Raw genomic sequence first — 17964 nt, forward strand, 5'->3', positions numbered from 1 at the left:
GGTTTTGAATTTAAACCCCTCATCATTCATGTTTTGTCTAGCACTTTTATTATATGTAAAAGAACAATTTGTGTCTGTGAACAAAGTCTTACAATCCCTAATGTTGTTGGAGCTGTGTTTATTGTGTATTATGCAGTACCTTCTTTTGTTCATTTAAAATAGATGGGCAACTTGTGGCCCTCCAGATGTTTTGGCCTACCACTCCTATAGGCCCTAGTCAGCATAGCCAGTGTTGAGGGCTGATGGGAGTTGAAGGCCAAGACATCTGGGGAGCCACAAGTTACCCACACCTCATTTAAAATGAAAGATAGTACTGTGAAGCCCCCGGGTAGCTGAAATAGCAGGCTATAGTGTGCTTCTTTTGATAAAGTCTGAACAGGCTTTGCATGGAGGTTTGTTGGCTTGAAATCCAAATAAACTTCATCCTTATCTCTGACCTGCAAATATTAGAAATGGACTGCATTGGAGGGCTAATGTAAATGATAGTCCGTCAGCCTCAGGCACACTTCTATAAGTGTCAGTGTATGTCTATCAGCACTGTTGTTGTTTTAAAATAAATTTTCATTCTTGGTAGGACATGGATATCAGAAAATTTTTGATGAACAGTAAGGCTGCATTGCAGCAACATCAGCAAGAGGAGACAGGGAATGCAGAGCAGCTTTGTCAGGGTGATCTGTCAGAGGTAGGCTTCAGTAGGGAGGCAGAGGCATCCTCAAGTGTCAGGCTAGCGGATTCCAGTGCAGCTACAGTGCAAACTTCAGATTTAGGAGACACAGACAGTGGTCCAGCACAGCCAAACTTAGCACAGTATACCTATCTACAATTTGGACCCAAAAAACACTCCTTTCAGTATCAGTGGTTTGAAAAGCACCAGTGGTTGGAATTCTCTGTCCAACAGAATGCTGCATTTTGTTGCAAGAACTTTGGACCAAAACATGGCAGATCTAAAAGTGATGCATTAATTAGTAATGGTTTCAGAAACTGGAAGAGAGATTTAGATTCCTTTAGAGAGCATGAAAAGATAGCAGTTCATAGGACAAGCATAACTGCTTGGGTAGCTTTCAAAGACAGTCGGATACATGGCAATGTAGTAGAACAGTTGCATATGATAAATGGAAGTCAGATCAGAGAAAGATGGAAATATCTCTGCTGCAGCGTTGCTCTCACACAAGTCCTTGGCAAGCAAGGCATACCATTTAGAGGCCTTGATGAAAGTGAAGAAAGTGCAAACAGAGGGAATTTTGAGATTTTAAATTTGCTAGTGCAATCTGATCCATTTCTTCAAAACTACAAAGCACCAGCTAACACTACCTACACTTCCCGTTCTTCTCAGAATGAAATTCTTCAGTGTTGTTCAGAAGAAGTAACATGCACTATAGTCAGTAAAGTGAGGAAAGCAGGAATGTGTGCAATAATGGCTGATGAAGCAAGGGACAAACATACGGAGAAGCTAGCCCTTTATGTCCGGTATGCTGCTCCAGGGACTCCTTCTATGAAAGAACATTTCCTAGGATTCAGTGTACTGAAAGACTTTAATGCAGATTCAATCACTGAAACAATACAGCATTACCTACATGTCAACAAGCTAGACAATCTTTAATGTGTAGCACAGACACATGATGGAGTAGCTGTTCTGAGTGGAATATGTGGTGGTGGTCAAGCTAGGTTTCAGAAGTATCACCCAGAAGCTATGTATGTCCATTGTTATGCCCTGATGCTCTGTCACACCTGTAAGTCTATCAAAGAAGCTACTGATTTCTTTTAATACACTGGAACATTTGTACACCCTCTTCAGCGGATCACTGATAAATCACCATAGATTCTTCAAAGTCCAAGCTAAACCCGAGTTAAAACAAGCTGAACTGGTACAGCTTTCTGATACACGCTGGACTTGTCAGGTATGTTCCGTGAATGCACTGATAACAAACTTCACCACTGTTGTGCAGTGCCCTTCAGAAATGGATTCTCCAACAGCTAGTGGACTTTCAGGACAGTTGTGCAAATTGCACACAGTGTACTGCCTGTATATGTTCCATTCTCTACTTAGCATAACAGAGGGCTTCCACAAAGTACTCCAAAAAGAAGACCTTGATCTGGCAAAAGCAGCTGATTTTAAAGAAGCTGTTATGCAGCACTTTAAAAAATATGAGAAGTAGTGAAGAGCCAAAAGTGATATATGAAAAAGCACTGGCTTTATGTACCAGCAATGGCACTGACATGAAGGAAACAGCAGTGCCCTCCACCGCCCCGCCAAAAAAAAATCCAGGAGTGGAGCAGATAATCTCTGAGTCAGGTAGATGGTCAGGGCTGCTCCTGCCACATAGCCATTCCTCCAGGCATCGGTCTTGATAGCAGTTGGAGTCTTCACAGGAGCGGGCTGGATGGAGCTGTCCTACTCCCTTGCTGACATCAGTGGCAATTGTGGTTGTCTTGGGCTTGGCAGTGGGGTCAAGAACAATTCCTTCCCCCTGGACCAGATCCAGGTGGAGAGAAGATAACATCCACCTCAGGAGAACGGGACGGCTCCTGCCACACGGTCCTTCCCACAAGCACCTGGTAAATCAGGAGGGGTTCCAAGTATGCAAAAGCGTCCCTGTTCCTATCTGTTAAATGTACTGGACTGGCAGCATATGAAATATCACCACAAGAACTCTAGAGCATGATTAATCACAGACTTTATCTTCCAGTCTCATGCCAAGAGAAAGCATGATAGAATAGAAACCGTTACTCACTTTCACCAGATCTCTTACGAACGTCCTCCCACATCACACTCCAGATGAGTGTTTCTGAAATTGCAGATATAACGCAATTTTGCAGTGAAGTACATAAACTGACCACGCTCTACAACACTTTGCTTCCTCCCCCACCTTTAAAAAAAAATGTCCCACTTCCTGTATCTTTAAAGAGCAGCCCCACACAATTACAGCAATTAAGCTGTGAAATTTTCCCCATCACTTTGTATGCCAGAAAAGGCTTCACCTGTTTGACTAACATTAGTAATTCTGCCCCCCAGGGTTTACCTACCTGACTGCCTGACAAGAGCAGCAGATCTGGCAAGCGACTTGCTCGGAAGGAATCATTTCTCATCCTGAGCATTTTGGTTAACTGCAAGGTTGAGAGAGCAGCAGGACATCCATGTTACATTCATTTGCCATCTCATTTTTGTACATTGCCTTGGGTACCTAATTTGGTGGATAGGCAATTGAGACATTTTAAAAATAAGGAAGTGTTCTTGTACCAGAGAACATAGTGTTTTTTTTTATCTTGGATCTCTTCCCCCACCCCTTTATTTAATCCACCTTTGCTTCAGGGCTCCATGTCTCATCATTCTTACCCTTGTACTCATGCCTTGAGTCAGATGAGATACAATAAATCTTAGGAGTTTGATGAAATTTTAGATCATATCATCATGTAATAGATTTTCCATGTATGGCAGAATTTTCAGCTGATCTTTCAAGTTAAAATCCTTAAGCCAGGCAGTTCTAAAATGTTATTAAAATGAGAAATGTACCATTACAAGAGCTGAATTGTAAGGAAATAAAATTCATTTTTGTAGTGCAGATATATCCATTCATTTTAAAAACTGCAGGAGAAACTAACAGTTGCAACCACTAAAAGTTAACAGTGGCTGATATACTTGTTGAATGAGACAAAACCCTACTTCCTAGAATTCCTGACTGACAAAGGAGATGATGAATGAGTGACTGATAAGATGATGATCAATATCTATTTTCTATTTTTATCTAATGCATTACAGTAATAACTCATAGAAGCTAGCTGGCTGTTCATTGTGCTTACCCCAAGGTAGCATGTATAGAATCCAATCACTGACTAGCCAAACCACTTTTGAGTAGCTGTCCAGAAAACTGCAGAGCTGTTTAAAATGGAAATTTCTGCTAGTTCCTCCCGCACCTGGACCCTGCAAGTAGACAGCATGGTCAAAATGCTTCAGGATATCTTTGTTTAAATAGATTGCCAGCCACACATCAGAATCAAATACCTTCTTGTTAAGTGACATATTACCAAGGCTCTAGAATTCTCAATTACCTTAATGTATAACGTGCCCTCCACAGCACAAGTCTGAAAATCCAAACCTTTTTACTAACAAGGAGCAAAATTTGCATTCTCAGGCTCAGGGACATAGAGAAATTGTGAAAAATCCTGAACAGTTTCTGGTAAAGGCTTAAAAAGACAAAGCGAGGGCTGGAACAGGCCTCCAGCAGTCAAAGAACAGGCTCTGTTCTGCATAGTTCCTACCCTGTCTCCTTCTACACTGCTACATTGGCACTAATGACAGTTTTAAAAGAATATCACTAAGTGAAAAAGGATTAAATCTCTCCTGTGTACTGTGGTCCTGATCCAGGTCAGGGGGCATGGTTACTTTTGAGTAAAGGAAACAGACATAGGGAGTAGCACAGTATGACCTGGTTCACGTGACACAACAACCCACCATGGCTTAAATTTACCATGGGTTGTTGTGTTATGTGAACCCAGGCAGCAGGGGTTGTTTGAGGGTTAGACAAACCTCCAAAAACCCATGGCTTGTTTAAGGGTTATTTGAGGGTTGCCACCTGAGTTCACACAATACGACAACCCATGACATGCCAGATGCCCACAAACACTCGGTACTACATGACAGCCCCCATGGGCAAAGTAATCCACAGAGGGCTGGCTAGTTGCGTGAACCAGCTCAGTATGTTTATAGTAGTGTAACTGACCCTCATCACCACCACTTCAGTGTACTTTCTTCCATAATTCTTCTACAATGGGGAGAAATGAGCCAAACATTTCTAACTCAGGGTGAGGAGAGGGCAAATTAAACATTTCATCTCAGAACATCCAATAGAGAAAGTATAAACCTCTTTATCTGGATTTCTTCCTGTCCCATCATTTTAACAATTATAAAATGTGCGTGAAAGCTTCCCTGAGTCCCCAGGATAAGGCAGGAATCTACATTGCATTCAATACTGCTTTTGAAACCATAATTTGATTATTTCGGATAATTTTTACCTTCTCCCACCTACTTTAGCAGTCAAGTGTAATTTAATTGGGGGTTGTCTTCTCAAAAGGCCAGATTTTGTTGGATCTCCAAATTCAAAACACTTGGGAATCTTTCAAGACAGGGAGGGAAGGGCCATGGTTTAGTGTGACAGAGCCCCTGCTTTGCATGCAGAAGGTCCCAGGTTCAATCCCCAGCATCTCCGGGTAGCACTGAAAATATTCCTGTCTGAAACTCTGGAGAGCCGCTGCCAGTCGGTGTCGACAATACTGGGCTAGATGGACCAATGGCCTGACTCCGTATAAGGCAGCTGCCTGTGTTCCCAAGTCATTCTGACCATGTTTATACTATATATTGGACATAATGTTTACCCTTTAAAAACAGGTATCCATAATACATCTTGGATTCCAAGAACAGTGGCTGTCATGGTCTCAGCAACACAAGTACCCCACCTGCCCCCACAACACAGTGGTCAACAAAGCATTCACATTGCTCTGAACAGAGAAGAGATGTTCTCCTTTAATTGCCTTAAAGACCTTCTTCTGGCCTTGCTTTTAATGTTGGGGAGAGAATTTTGGGGCAGTGCAGTGGCCAGCCATGCATACCAGTCTATGCCTTCCCTCAGACTTAACGTCAGCATGTGTGCATTTTCTGTCCTACAAAAGCGGCACGATGCCAGCAATTCTATTAGTAGAACACAAGTTTAATGGAGCCGGGGTGGTACTACCCACCATTCCTAAAGAGAGGACAGGAAATCCAGAGGCAAGCTGTTTGCTATCAAATTCTCCTACACCAGGAAAATGCAGTGCCAGGAACAACAGCACAACCCGCAGTGTGTAGGTGGTGGTGGTATAAAAGAGGACTTTCTCCTTCAAAGCCACTGTGCATATATATACACACACACACAGCACTGCTTTCGGAGGAAGGCTAGACAGAACTCCATGTTTGGGGAAGGAAATGTATGCCATGCTTGTTATGAATCCAGCCTGTAAGTGTTCCACCCTGTGTAACAAGGTAAGAACATTACTGGAACCAGGGCAAATCCTTCCCAGGATATTACCAACAAGAGAAGGACAAAAAATGAAACGGGACAAAAGCAACCCCTTTCCTTCTAAGGAGCCATCTTGTATTTCTCACACAGTTCAAAAATCACCTGCAAAATTCAAGGCTGCCCACAACTGATACTCCCTGATACAACACCACTCCTCTTTTTAACAATAAACTCAGAGTTTACCTCTTCAGAGGATTCCTAAGAGCTTAACTGCACAGGATATGCCATTGCATGAACACAATTAACATGCATTTTTGTGAGGTAAACAGCAGTGTGGGGGAAGCATGAGCAGCCTTTGGACCATGAAGAGGAAGAGTAGTTCTCTCTCTCTCTCCCCCCCTCCCCCTCCCTGTGTGTGTGTGTGTGTGTGTGTGTGTGTCTGTCTGTCTGTCTGTCTGTCTCTCAGCCACTGCCTTGACAAAAATTATTTCTCCCAACCTGCTATTTGTGTTGTAGGGGAAATCTCCCAATGTTGCCAATGGAGGCTTTCATTGAAGTGCAAATAGCAGCTCTGGAGAGGCTATTTTTGTCCAGACAGTGGCAGAGGGAAAGATAACCTCCTCACCATCCAAGGCTCAAAGGCTCCCCAGGCTTTGCCAGGGCTATTTACATAACAAAAAAATGTGCATGTTAATGGCATTCACTCAATTAGCATCACATGTAGTTTGGCCCTTAGTCTCTTGGATCTCAAATGGCCCATCAGTTTAGAACTGGCTGATGATAATTCATGGCTCCCAAATGGATTTTGATGACAGAGCTAAAGTGTGACCTAGATTAACATCAAACACAATTTGGAAGAGTCCTCCCTGTCCCAGTTCTAACCGTATTCCAGACAAAGGTTTGATTTTCACAACTCCACTGCTTCAGGATAGTCTCTTTCCTGTCCTTCATAGACTGCATTGTAATATGATAAGAGTTTTCCTTAACTTACAGGACTCCCGTGGAGCATCCCTTAACATTCCCAAACTGATTAGAGAAGGCTGGCTGAGACTGATCCAAGTAAATATGCTGCTGCACTCCTGCCGCCCGGAAGCATCCTATCAAATATGACTTGCTAGATCCACAGTTCTGCAGCTCGCATCGATGTCCCATCGACTTGATGGTGAGGCAGCCAAAAGGAGAGAGGTCATAATAATCCAAATCAGCTACTACACCAGTCCTGACAACATAATCAGGCGTTGCCTGGTATACTTACTCAAAATGGGGGAAATGTCAAAAGCCAACCAGTCATAGAATCATAGAATAGTAGGGTTGGAAGGGGCCTATAAGACCATCGAGTCAGCCACCCTCAAACACACATTGCCACTGTTTGAAGTTCTACATCTTCAAACATCAGGTTCAGAGAAGGCTTTTAATATCTCAATTTCTACAGTGCAAGGGTCAACTTAGCTGTCTGCTTAAATCATTACAACTTGCTAAATATCACCATTTGTTCCTGTTTTTATTCAACTCTTTATGCATAAACATGCACAGGATTGCATCCTAAGAATATTAACAAATGTAAGCTGTAATTCAGCAAGAAACTTCAGTTCCTGTTTATCATAGGGCTTGTGAACTTTTGATTCCAAAAATACCAGACTCACAGGGACTGAAGGAAAGGAATCCTGGCAGGTTATGGAGTGATGACATATGAATGGTCTTGCAGAAGTCATTCACTTAAGGGCCGGGTGGTGTGCATACTGGAATCGTATTGTACAAGCAGGGAATTTGACATCTTGGGATTTTCTCTCTCTTCATTTTCTAAAAAAAGCTGCCAGTGCTCATGACTGGAAGGAGCTTTGAAAGCATATGAGCAAAGCCGCTGCTAGGGTGAATCTCAAACTGGGCAGGAGAAAGGAACTGAGGGGGACTGATTTCCAGTGGCAGAAGACAGGGCTTCCTTGTTCTTCGCAAGGATTAGCAACTTCGGATTATACAATGAAAATTCATGCAGTTTTTTCCTTAACTTGCATCACTTCTAAAGGTCACCAGACTCAGCTCTTCTTGGGTCACAATTCTGAGTCACCTCTGCACAGAATCCTCATTGTTATTGTTTAAGTCTAGTGTACACACAGCCCTAATTTGAATCTTTAGTAGATTGGAAATGCAGGAGCATTTCTGTAGAAGGTATCTGGTTCCGCACTTTGATGCTAACTGTTAGACTCTAACACAAATGCCAGCCATTGTGCTGGAAAAGTCTTTCAGACAGGTGCCACTATCCAAGCTCACATGCTAATGGCACATGGTTTTCAATTTTTAAGCAACACAAACAGCCTTGGTGAATAGCATACGAAGCATTGAAAAAGTTGTTTTGTGAAGGAACCTGCCTGGGAAGACCACAGCTATAAAGCTAGCAGTATAGCTTTTGACCTAACTATCCCCATGTCTTCTACCACCAATAAAACCAGGACCTTCCAGAGAAGACATGACTACTCCTGCTGTATTCCTGATTGTAATGATGCCTCACACACACACACAGAATGAATAATGAGTGTCCACTATTAGGTGGAAGACCCAGAGCAGAGAAAATCAAGTGATACTGGTGATGAAGGCTGGATAAAGGGAAACAAAAATATTGTGAGAAAGGAAAAACATTATTTGAACGGGAAATTATTTTCCTCAAGGTATGAGCACCTTCCTATGCTGATCCCCAGCATTTTATTTATGTTTGGATGGCAGACCATGCAAGCAATTTCTTCCAAATCAGCTTTTTGATCACATACTGATAAGACACACATCTCTCAGGCAGAAACTGCAGTTTGGGTCCAGCTGGTGTGCCAGTTTCCATCATCAGTGGTATACCAAGAGAATGATGTGGTGGTCAGCACACCATGTCCAAGAAGCAAATAAACCAAAGCGGCAAGACACACAAGTTGGCTCTACAAAAAGCTCTTTTGAGATGGGAGCAAGTTTCTAATAGCAACTTACCAAAACAGAGCACTAAATTACATCCTCTGATAAAGACCATCTCTGGCTCAAAATAATGCACTGGAATAAAACGAATCACCAACATCCTTGCATGAATGCAAGACTTTCTTTTGTACCTTTGTGGTTTGCCACTTATGTTTGTGGTGACTGACACAGCTCCCCACCACTATCCCACTTCCTAGAACTGCACCATGTTCAGCCATCTTTGTTTTCTTGGCCCCAGTTCTCCAAGCCAGATCCATCAGCACTAGAGGGAACAGAAGACTACCATTCGGTATAAGGACAAGCAGTAACGAACTATTTCAACTACTCATGCTTCCCCTAGCAAGTGCATATTCCTCAAACCATACTATATCACCTCTACAGCAGTGTCAGTGTGACAGGCCATTCACTTCTTCTGTCACCCTTAAGGGAGAAGTGACATCTGCGCCAATTTGCTTCCTGAATGCTGAGAAGTTGCAACTATTCCCAATTTCCTCCCTCCCTGGTCAAGAAGCAACAGCGCCAGGCCCCACATGCAAGCACATTCGTTGCCAACTGGAAGATGATCAAACTCAGCATTTGAGATGCTTAGTTTTCGGGGGAGGGGGGAGTTTCTAGTTCTTATGGTTAAGAGAAAATCCTGAAAGTATGTGGGCAGCACCTGGGGAAAAATGAAAGAGCAGGGCTTCAAGTGGTCAGGATGCATGTTTTCAGCACCCTGCAGAGTTACACACACACACTCACCCATGGCAGCCTGTACCCTGCCTTCTTCTTTTACAGTTCACCTCCTAAGCCTTCATAACCTACCTACCTGCCATTCCCCCAGTCATCAAAAATTAAAAAAACAAGAACAAGAACACATTAACAAATTATAAAAAGTAAGCAGGGTATATGCAAGTTCTTTAAATGTATTCACATGCAAAATATGGGTTGCCAACTTTCCTCAGTAAGAGTACAAACCTGGAGAGACACTTCTGTTTGCTACAGAGATAAAAAGAAAGCCCCCATTGAGCAAAAGGGAACCTGTCCAAAGGAAATAGACTTTTGATATATTTGCGAAGGCTTTCCTTCTTTTGGGACCTGCCCTGAGACAAGAACTCCTGCACCAAAGTGATGCCTAGAGGAACATGGTCAGAGGTTGAGGGGAAATCTAAACTCCTTTCTGGTAGACTAGCAGCACAGGTCCAGAAATTCACAGCAACCATACATTTAAGGAAAATGACCAAAAGTTGCCAAGTGATGAAGACGTAATTCTAGATAGGAGAAATCAGATATCAATGTGCTACTGTGCTACCTCCTCCACACACATTTAGCTCAGGCTAGTTGATCAGACTCACTACTAGCCTGAGCTAAATGTTTGTGGAGGAGGTAGCACAGTAGCACATTGATATCTGATTTCTCCTATCTAGAATTACGTCTTCATCACTTGGCAACTTTTGGTCATTTTCCTTAAATGTATGGTTGCTGTGAATTTCTGGACCTGTGCTGCTGGTCTACCAGAAAGGAGTTTTGATTTCCCCTCAACCTCTGACCATGTTCCTCTAGGCATCACTTTGGTGCAGGAGTTCTTGTCTCAGGGCAGGTCGCAAAAGAAAGGAAAGCCTTCGCAAAGATATCAAAAGTCTATTTCCTTTGGACAGGTTCCCTTTTAGGGCAGACACTGATCAGTGTCTATAAGACTAAGCCATTCATAGGGCTGGCTCCAAGTTTTCGTGGATTCTTGGGCACGTCTTTCTTAGATGAGGCTGGTGGTGGGAAGGTTAAGTGTCTAAACTGAGAGAATGAGAGATTCTCAATGCATTCAATAAAAATACAATGGAGGCAGAGACCACAGATAAAATACAACCTTACTTAGCAAGGCAAAAGCTTACCGGAATAAAAAATATTTTCACCAACTGGTGAGCCAGCTACAGAGGGAGCCACCTGTGCTTCAGGGGGCAAGGTGTTCCACATAGTTGCTGCACCCATTGAAAAGGCCCTGTATCTTGAGACCATCAGCCATGCCTCCACCCTAAGTGGGACACCAAGAAGGGCCTCTCCTTCTGATCTTAAGGAGAGGACAGGTTGATATGGAAGGAGATGACCCCTCACATATCCTGGCCCCAAGCCATTTAGGGCTTTAAAGATCATCACAACACTTTGAATTGTGCGTGGAAGAAAACTGGCAACCAGAACAAGCATTGCAGGATAGGCATAACATGATACCCTGGGCACGTCCCCACGAACACCCTTGCTGCTGCATTCTGGACCAACAGCAGCTTGTGACATCTCTTCAAAGGTAGCCCCATGAAAATCACACTGCTATAATCCAATCTTAATGTAACTAAGGCATGTGTTACCGTAGCTAGGTCTGACCTCACACATGCCTTGCAGCTACAATAGCTTACACAATAAAACTGTTGCATGCACACCATTCCTTCTATCATTCCATACTGTTGGCCCTTTGAGGGAAAGGCCATGGCTCAGTGGTAGAGTGCATCCTTTGCATGCAGAAGGTCCAAATAAGCCTGAGAAAGAACCTCTGTCTGAAGTCCAGGAAAGCCACTGCCAGTCAGTGCAGACAATGGACCAAGGGTCTGACTCGGTATAAGACAGCTTTCTGTGTTCTTCACCTTTCATGTGCAGTAGCTCCCATGTGAACTGGGAAACATTCTCAAAGCCACTGCAGATCCTTTTAACGTAGAGCCACTAATGGTGGCATTGAGAGAATGGCCCAATCCACATGGTAAACCACTGTAGAATAAAAGGCTCACTGTGTGGTTCCAGCTGCATGTGAAACATTTTAGAGGGACCTCCACATGGTGTTCATAATGTATGTACCATTCTGGAAGAGCTGGGAAATGGAAAATCTCATTTTTGGCCCTTGCTAGAAAAGGCCAGTCTCAAGAAGATGAACTGCCACAAGAGCATGCAATCACCAGGGTTAAATCAAAACAAGTCATTGTCATTTATCAAAGTAGCCGCTGAATGTGATACATTAGACGGAGACAGCTTCACTCGGGAGTTTATTTAGAACAAAGAATATTTCTTTTCCTCTGCATACATTAGAGAAGACAGATTTACTTGGGAGTTCATTTAGAACAAAGAATATTTTGCCTTTCTCTAGCCTGCGGTGCTGCATTAGCTCTCTCTTTGGAACTACTTTCCTTTGTCAAGGCAACTGCCATCTAAATTTAAATGGAAATGTCATTTAAACATTGACATCTTAACAAAAGTGGAACATAGAGACGTCCACCTCCAGATTCCACAGTGGCTGCCTGAGAAGCAATGAAGCCACCATTTGAATCTGCCTGCAAAACAACTAGGGTGGGTCAAGTGATGGCATCCTTGGGCAAAGGGCAGACTCCTTCCAACAATCTTAACAGTGAAGTCCTTCCTCCAACAAAAGGCTATCAATAGCTACTAATCTTGAAGGCTATGTGCTACCTCCAGTACCAGAGGCAATGAACCTGTGTACACCAGTTGCTGGGGAACGTGTGTGGGAGGGTGCTGTTGCGCTCATGTCCTGCTTGTAGGTTCCTGGGCAACAGCTGGTTGGACACTGTGTGAACAGATTGCTGGACTAGATGGACCCTTGGTCTGATACAGCAGGGCTCTTCTTATGTTCTTAACCAAGGGCTCAACTGGGTGTCACATTCCCTTGGCCCCCTCCTTCCTCATGCACACACAAGAAGAGAAGTTTCAGCCTGACGCCTTCAGTTCGCTATCAACAGGTTCATTGGAGATGCAAATCTTCGAAGACTCTCAGGCTACAAAGGAATACAGCTGCTTCATTTACGCATGACAACAGGGGATCCAAATGGGAGCTACGATGTTGCCAGCAATTTGAAACAAGAACTTGCTGGCTAGAATAACTTAGGGAGGGATGTCCCTCCCTTCCAGTGATGCTCCCCATGCCGACCCTCAGTCATCGCCAACCAGGTCAACCATCTGAGCTCCGCCTCCTTCCTGCTTTGCTCTGCGCCGCAGTCTAGCATCCCACAGTTCACACCCTGCTCTCTCCTCCTCCTCCTCCTCCTGGTTTCTCATGGAGGAGGAAAAGGGGGGGGGCTTCGGGCCCAGCCATCTGGGTGTTAGTATCCTGAGAAGCACGCCTATCCATATCTGAACTCACTCGGGAAGATGCCTCCCCCGGTTCTGGCTGTTCTGAACTGCTAACTATCTCCATACACTCAGAATCAATCCTGACATTGGGTTTCTATTCCTCTCAAGAGCCCAGTTTCATCTCAGAAGCTAAGTAGCTCTAGATTTGGTCAGAGTTTGGATGGGAGACTGCGTAGCAGTTGTTTGCTCTGAATTCATTGCATGAAGGCCAGAAAACAAATGCAATGAGTAATAAGATAATCACTCTGTGCCTTCTATAGGAAGTGGCAAAACAGCCTGCAAGGTAATAAATACACAAATAAATCCCAAGGGAGAAAAATCTATTCTCCCAAATGCAACAGCAATATATTTTGTTCATAAACAGAAAGGGGGTCTTGTAGAGCATTTTTAACTAACGCACACAAATTTGGGGAAACCTACAACTTCTAGGGATGAGGACAAATTCGTTTGTTCTGAATTTTAGACAAACCTATCCAGTTCACGCCTCCTAAACCTATATGTGAACTGGAATGCGTGTCCGCTTTGAAATCCACGAGCTTCAGAATTTTGTGATGGAGTTGGTCACTAAAAAAAACAAAAAAAATGAACACAAAAATGTGCATATTAAGGAAATGGGCACATAAAAATGAGTATTTGGTGGAGAATACACACAAAAATAGATTATATTAGGGAAGCATCACTTGCAAGAAGTACACACCCGAAGAATGGTGCATACAAAGGTGCATGTATTATGAGAAATGCACACAAAAAAATGTACAAACATTTGTGCAGACTTTTGGGGACCAAATACACAAACTGCTGCAAAAATGGGCCAAAACAAACATACAGTCAGGAAAATGAGAAATGGAGCAAAAGTGAATTTAACAGATTCGTCCATCTCTATCATCCTCCCAATGGTTTGAGAGAATTAGAACGACTGACAAATTGCGCAAATAAAATGGTGCTGTTCATATTTTGATGCCTTAAGAGGGTTCATTATTGTAAAGGATACAGAAACAACTGCTCCTTATTTGGCACTCCACTCCATTTGCAGTCCACTCCATGCCCCGCACCCAGCCACTACTTCTCTGCATTGCATAACGGTGTCATTCATGGGCAACACCACCCTTGCACTGGGCTTGCATCATGAACCAGCCAAGCATTTCCCCAAAAGCTGGGAAAGAGCTTGGCTCATTTCCAAGTCAAGCCAAATTCAGTCTGGTCTGCCCGCTCCTTTTGTCTTACACAGCCCCCTTCCATTCCCCAAGCCCGTCTTCCCTTCCATTTAAGTTGCTCTTACTGGCTAGCCTGGTGGCAGAAGCAGTTGGCATTCTAGTTGCAGTGAGAGGAAGAGAGGTCTTCTTCTCCACACACCCCCCCACACCCCTTCCGGCTATCACCTGGGACAGACGGACTGTGTAGGTTCCAGTGATCCTTGAGAAACAACTTCTGACATTGTACTTAGGGATATATGAGAATTTTGTTTTTTCTCACAAAACATGTGAGCATGCCCTGTTCAAAACCCCGAATATGACCACTTGTCTGCCGAAAATGTTTGTAAACGGCCGGACATGAGCTCGCGCTTGATTTGTATAACTTTCCTAATTTGAGCAAATCACCTCAGCAGACTAAAAGCACCATTTTAGTCTATGGAGGAAAGTTGCGTAAATATGGGGAAATTTGAGCAACTTTCATGTTTGATGTCTACTCACTTTGCACAATTTTCCCATTTGTGCAGGACAAGCAGCGATCACAAACATGAATAACAATCAGGCACAAGAAAAGCTGTAAGACATTTGGAAAATCCTAGCAATCTCAAACACTGCTCATTTGCCTATCTCTAATGGTGGTAGTCCTTGGAAAAAAGGGCCACCAGGGCCTATGCATTATGCCAGCACCAGGGGCCTCCCTCCTTCCTTCACAGTGACAGGAGTGCCACTGCTGCTACTTCCACCATCCCAGGCATTAAATGTCATTTAAAGGGAAGGGAGAGTTGGAAACTGGGCAGCTCTATCTGGGACGGATGAGGTAAGGAGGTGAGCTGGGGCGGGGGTGTTCTCGCAACGGGTTAAAATCCAAGCTGAAAAAGAATGCAGGGGTCTCATCACACTCATTTCTTTTTGAGGCTTGTATTATGAGCCCCTGAAGCTGGTATCCATGCCCAAAGCCAGCAAGCTTTGCTACCATCTCCAATGGACAGCCAGGGTCGCAAAGCATGCTCTGCCCTGCACAAGGAGATATCTTCACCTAGGGTTCCTCTGTGTCTCGCCACAACTCTTTTAAAAGGAATTTCTCCCACTTCGCTTTCAGCATTCAGCGCAGGAGCACAAGACATCGGGAACTGGCACCGGTGCAAATATACCTCCAGTTAGCTTCCAAACATTTTCAAAAGGTCCCCACTGGGGAGCTTGCACGGCTCCTGCCCATACTAAGCTTGTACTGTGGAATTAGAAAGCTTGCATCTCTCGAGGGCTGTCAATCTAATGCCTTTCAAACACTCAATTAGTTTACAATTTAGCAAAGCACAAGATGAATTAACAGACTAGTGAAACTTTAGAATAAAACTGGTACTTTGTCATCTCAAAGAAACTAAGTGGGACAGACCATGAACAGCCCAATGATGGAAGCAGAGAAAATTTTTTGCATACACGCAACTCCCAAATGACATCTTTGGAGATCACAGCCGGTAAACATTATTTTTATAACAACCTATTTCAGCAAAAGGCATCAAGCTACATAGAAATAACTTTGCAGAACAGCTTTCCTGGGCTTTACATTTCTTTTTTTAAAACATTACAAACAGCTTTTAGAAGCATTACCCACACACACACCCCTTTCACTCTAAAAATCGGACCACCACCACCCCTCCATGTAGGCTACTGACGCAGACCCTGTTGTAAATCAGTGTGGAACTGTCCCACATAGCTTGAGCCCCAGCCTAAAGAAAATCAGTACAGTAAAGCCTTAGGCTCAGTTCTAATGTTACTTGCTATGAGGACAGGAGTGGGCAACTTGTGGCATTCCATATGTCTTGGTCTACAACTCCCATTAGCCCTAACCAGGGATGCGGGGAGTTGTAGGCCAAAACATATGGAGGTCCACAAATCACCCATCCCTGTGTTAGGAGAATGAGCAGCAGTGAGCCTCAGACTGATATGCTCCCTCCACCCCTTCCATCACACATGACAGGAGGGAATTAGACAATTCCACTTCCAACTTGCAGCAAAACATTATTCGGCCTCAAACTACCACCCAAACATTGGTTTGGAGACAAACCTTTGACCTTTGGTTTGAGGTCAAAGTATGGTTTATGCAAATCATAATTTGCCATGTTTAGACAGGATTAGAGCCCTATGCAAGTGTTCACCTGCAGCATGTGAGGCTAAAGCTGGAGAGGGGGTGTAGGGTGCATGAAAGCCCACCCCACCCATCCCCGCATGCCTGGCCGCACTGAGGTATCTTTGCAAAGGGGTTGTAGATAGGGCTATGCACTGCTTTGGCTCCCAAGCCAAATTCTGAGCCAAAGTGGGGTGCTTCAGGGCGCTTCGGGCTGCACCCAAAGTGGGTCGGCATTGGCCTGAAGCAACCCAAAGCGGGTCGGGTCCCTCCAAAGCACTTGAGGCACTTCAGAGCAATCCAGAAGCCCAGCCGCCCAGCCGCCCCTCACCATCCAACTGTGCCCCACCACCATCACCCAAGCCCCTTGCTCCATACCTGGACTCTTGGGATGCATGCTGGCAGCTGGCAGCCTCTTCAAAGAAGTCGCCATTGTGACTTCCTCTATTTCTGGAATTGGAAATCGTAATGGCGATTACATGATGGCAATCCAAGCCATCATGTAAGCAACATTACAGGTGCAAACACCTGTAATATTGCATACATGATGGCCTTACGGCCACCATTTACACAGAATTCAATTTCTGGAAATAGAGGAAGTCACCAAAAGGGCGACTCACTTGAAGAGGGTGATGGCACATGTCCTGAGGGTCCAGGTATGGAGCAGGGGTGTGTGCAATGCATCAGGTGTGTTGGGCGGGGGAGAGAGTCTGCTTCAGCTATCTATATCCCACCTTGGCCCTAGAGCCCGGAGCGGCTCAGATGGGACTCAAAACAGCTCGAAGTAGGTTGGCCCACCTCGGAAGCCCCGAAATGGCCCCCAAGGCGGGTCGGGGGTCCCTGCACAGCCCTAGTTGTAGGTGCATCCAGCTGGATGTGCTTACAAAGCTCCCCACATTCAAGAACACTTTGTTATTATGGACAGGTTGGTAAGTGTGTGGGCGTGCTTACAAACCCCTTTCAGGGCCACCTTCACAGTTGGTTTTTTAGTGCGATAATTCTTCTTTACTCACAGGTTTTCCTGCTGTCTTGCATCTTCCCCTCCCTCTTTCCGTGTTATCTGAGAACAGGGAAAACCCAGTATTTCCTGTGCTTGCACTTGAAACCGCAATTTCCTCCCCGTGTATCTACGCCTTAGTGCTTTGGCCGGCTTTGTGTGGGCATGTGCTGGGGGGTGTTGCATAGCATTGTCATGACAACAAAATGGTGTGAGGGTGGGGGCAGGTCACTGACTGAGACCATTTCTCTCTCCCATTCCACCTGACCCTTTCCTTTCCCGGGAGTAAGTGCAATTGAAAACTGTGTGGCTTGCTTCTGAGTAGGCTTGCATAGTACTGCACTGTAAGTCTACTTAGAGTAGCAGTCTTAAGGTCTCCCATCCCCTTCAGTGCATTTACTCTGAACCTCCCCTTCCCACTGACTTCACTGGATTTTTTTATCTGTGAGCGCAGGACCGTCCTCCTTAGCCCCTGACTGCCTCTTCTCCCTTTTGCTCACCAGTTTGATGGGATTTTTTTCCTCCCAGGGTGGACGGGGGAGTCTCCCTTCTCAGCCACGCAGGAGAAAGGCTTGACAGTTAGGATTTCAGTGGGTATTACAGCTGCCT

The 17964-nt window shown here is 44.5% G+C and overlaps 1 protein-coding gene across 8 annotated transcripts in view; it reads right to left on the reverse strand.

Annotated features, from left to right (window-relative positions):
• Positions 1–17964, reverse strand: part of TSPAN4 (tetraspanin 4) — a 796820-nt gene that overhangs the window by 695319 nt on the left and 83537 nt on the right. For 2 of the 8 annotated variants that reach the window (XM_084856557.1, XM_084856498.1), the window contains exons 1-2: positions 3025–9994; positions 2733–2786 (exon numbers count right to left, since the gene is read on the reverse strand). The exons of 5 other annotated variants lie outside the window; for them this stretch is intronic. The gene's annotated coding sequence lies outside the window, so the exon portion shown is untranslated. Of the gene's footprint in view, positions 1–2732; positions 9995–17964 lie in introns of those variants that run through there. One more of the 8 variants, XM_084856490.1, reaches the window with a different exon arrangement.

The sequence above is a fragment of the Heloderma suspectum genome, chromosome 1 (assembly GCF_057233095.1).
Source record: "Heloderma suspectum isolate Gila_16-S chromosome 1, 16-S_ref, whole genome shotgun sequence".
In the NCBI taxonomy this organism is placed as follows: domain Eukaryota; kingdom Metazoa; phylum Chordata; class Lepidosauria; order Squamata; family Helodermatidae; genus Heloderma; species Heloderma suspectum.